The sequence below is a fragment of the Lepisma saccharinum genome, chromosome 4 (assembly GCF_977018435.1).
Source record: "Lepisma saccharinum chromosome 4, izLepSacc3.1, whole genome shotgun sequence".
NCBI classification, from domain to species: Eukaryota; Metazoa; Arthropoda; class Insecta; order Zygentoma; family Lepismatidae; genus Lepisma; species Lepisma saccharinum.
In genome coordinates this window covers 95223126-95226309 of record NC_139232.1, presented here as the reverse complement: position 1 = coordinate 95226309, position 3184 = coordinate 95223126, and the positions used below count along the sequence as shown (strand labels likewise).

General features: G+C 42.5%; 1 non-coding gene across 1 annotated transcript; it reads right to left on the bottom strand.

Moving 5' to 3' along the window:
* Positions 1–202: 202 nt before the first annotated feature.
* On the bottom strand, positions 203–277 carry TRNAA-UGC (transfer RNA alanine (anticodon UGC)). Its single transcript has one exon. It is a non-coding gene; the product is annotated as a tRNA-Ala (tRNA).
* Between the last annotated feature and the right edge of the window lie 2907 nt (positions 278–3184).

Genomic DNA, 3184 nt, shown 5'->3' with positions numbered 1-3184 from the left:
GACGATTTCGCCACGGATGTTGGCTTTTAACCTATACATAACGTATAACAACAACACAACATTAATTTATTTATGTGAATATACCTATAAATTATATTAACGTATTTAAATATTTATATTAGTTTGGTTTGAGTTGGTGTTGGTGCACAGTAAGGCTAATCGGAACTGGACCTACAGTTTAAAGTGGGATCCGAACCACTTGTGCCTCCACCGGGTATCGAACCCGGGACCCCTTGATTGCAAGACAATGACGCTACCACTGCGCCATGGTGGAGGCCCCAAAAATATTTATTTGTATTATTATTTGAGGCACTTTGTTGAGACCATCCCGCCAGAAATTTATTTCTACACTGAAAACAACATTTTCCTTTACTGAGCGTCGTACAAGCCTCAACAAAGCCGTTACAATATTTCCGCCACAGGCGCTGATCCTAAAAATCCACGGGGAACATCGCTCTCAGCAGGAGAGAGAGGGGAAAATTTTTCACCGTCTCTTGAACAGCCTCCCACGTGGGCACAGCAGAACGGACGCAAGACAAAACAAGCTACGCGCAACGGCAAGGGGAAATTTCTATTTTTTTTAATCTTCAAAAAAAAAAAGAGGGGAAGCAAAGTAAACACACATGGTGTTCGCAGGAGCCGCGTACGGTCAGTCAGTTCCCTATAACTGCAGAGGGTACGGGATAGGGGGGGAAACACGTGACCTGGTCAGCAGCTGGCACCTGCCGAATTCGAGCTTCAACCCTTTCCTTCCTTCCCCCTTCGCCTGGTGAATGGTACTTCTACAACTCGGCAGCCACCCGTCTGTCCGCGATAAATGCAATGCATCTGCTTCAACGGGCGTTGCGATATGAAGCGAGGACAGCCGAGGCTACTGCAGCGCTTGGACAAAAATTGTGACCCCCCCTCTTTCCCTTCTCCCCCCGAACGCCATTCATCAAAAAGCTCTCATCAGTAGCCGTCAATAGGATCAGCACTCATACTGACGAAACGTTTCCTGCATGCGCTAGCAAGCCAAACTATGTTGCACACGTACTTGTGTGTATGTGTGTGTATACATATTATACATATGTACACATGTGTGTATAATGCTAGGCTTGGTTAGCTAGGCTGTTTAGGAAGCCATAAACCCAGAGAGTAAAACAGAAAAATATCGATTAGATATTATGAATAAAATTGTTCACTTCAATAAGAAGATGGTGACGATTCTGGAGTTTGCAACCTCCCTGCCGTTGGCATGGCAACATGGATTGCTTGAAGAAGCCGAGAACGAACAAACTGGGTGTGTCTAACCATGTATACACGGCGTGAGCTTCGTCTTCTACCTTCCTCCATAGCCTAGGACCATGTGTCATACTGAGATAGTCCAAATCTTGGACATACAATACGCTATATACACACATTAAGGGTGGGCCAAAAGTAGATGTCCATTATCCTATCCTAGTTTAGGTCCACCCTGTACGCACGCACGCACGCACGCACGCACACACACACACACAAAACACACACACACACACACACACACACACACACAGAGAGAGAGAGAGAGAGAGAGAGAGAGAGAGAGAGAGAGAAGGGGTGGTCAGTAAGTAAGCTGTCTTACTGCCACACAGTTGCGGGGACTTTGACCTACCTCTAATGAACGGGTGGGTATCTGTGAAATAACGGGGGACGGAGCCTGATGCTGATCACATCACCTCCATAAATGGCCGAGTCTGTGAATGTGTGGAGCCCTAACTACACATCCCCTCAAGTGCCTTCACGATACGTAGTAATGTGCAGAGGGAAAGATAGCTTTGCCTTATAAATCACACACACATTGGCGGATTTAGCGAGGGGCACGTGCCCCCAAAAGCGATGACGAAGCATGAAGATAGACGATATCTTTATGAACGAGCAAAAAAAAGTTCGAATGCAACCCTTCAATAATACCCTGCGCAAACCGCAAAGGACTGCAAAGAAGAAATTGAGGCAATTGGATGACTTTGAAATATGCCACTACTGGAAATCGAATTCAGGAAAACTTGATACAAGTCTATAATGGTCCCATCGCCTTGCAGAACAGAATTCAGGAGGCCCTATATACACTGCTCCATAAAACTTAAGGAACACCAAGGGATTATGAGAGCAGTAGACTTATAGATAATTGTAAACCTTAAGAATACCATTATAATAAAATATCTCTTCTGCACATCATCGTCCCAAGCAGTAGCGAAGCGTAGTCTTACGAAGGAGGCAAGCAATGTTTCAGTACAACAAAACATGTAGTACAACGACATGCCGAGGGGAAAGATTCAAGGTTTATAGCCTCATTTACCCAGTCGCTGGATTTGTCAAAATATCGTAATAAAGTGACTGTACTAAAAATATACCATATGATCCGCAAACGTCACATTTACTTTTTTAAAAAAATCCAGGTAACGTTATTCATATGATATTAAACGTTTTGCATATGCGAACTTTCCGCATACGACTAAAGGGAGACGGAATTTCTTACTTACTTATTAGTACCTTTATTTGTTCATTATTATTTAATATGGTCAAACGGTGACCAAACCGATTTAGATAAAAAAAAAATGGGAATCATTTGTTTATTTTACGCTGCATGATGTAATTTAGTATTTTTGGGCACCCTAAAATCCGCATTGGAGTAACTTAAACACTAAATAAAAAGTTAAACACAAACAATAAAAAATTCATTTCAAAGCAAAGAAACACATGCATAGACGATGTACTCACCACAATAAATTTCAAACTCTTGGTGTTGGTCGACCCCCTTCCACGATTTTCATTTTAACACTTATCTCTCTCGACCTAAACGAAGCAATTTTCAATTGCTCAATAATACACCCGCATTTCACATCAACCGTTCCTAAATACGCGTTCATTCCGATAAATTCACAGCACAAAACACGAAGCAACAAACACTCACACTATCCCACGCGCTTTCCACAACTGCAAATGCAAGCATCCACACAAGATCACTTTGAAAATCTCTGAAACAACAGAAAGTGATACCAACCTATTTCCTTAATTTTATCCGTCACAAAGGAAAGATATATCAGTTTGGAGATAAAAATTACGCGGAGGAATCAGAATCATTTCAGCAGAACGAGTATGTACATTAATATTTAAGTAATAAAGTGTCATTCAATGGCGTGCCCGGGGCGAAGGGGGGGTGGAG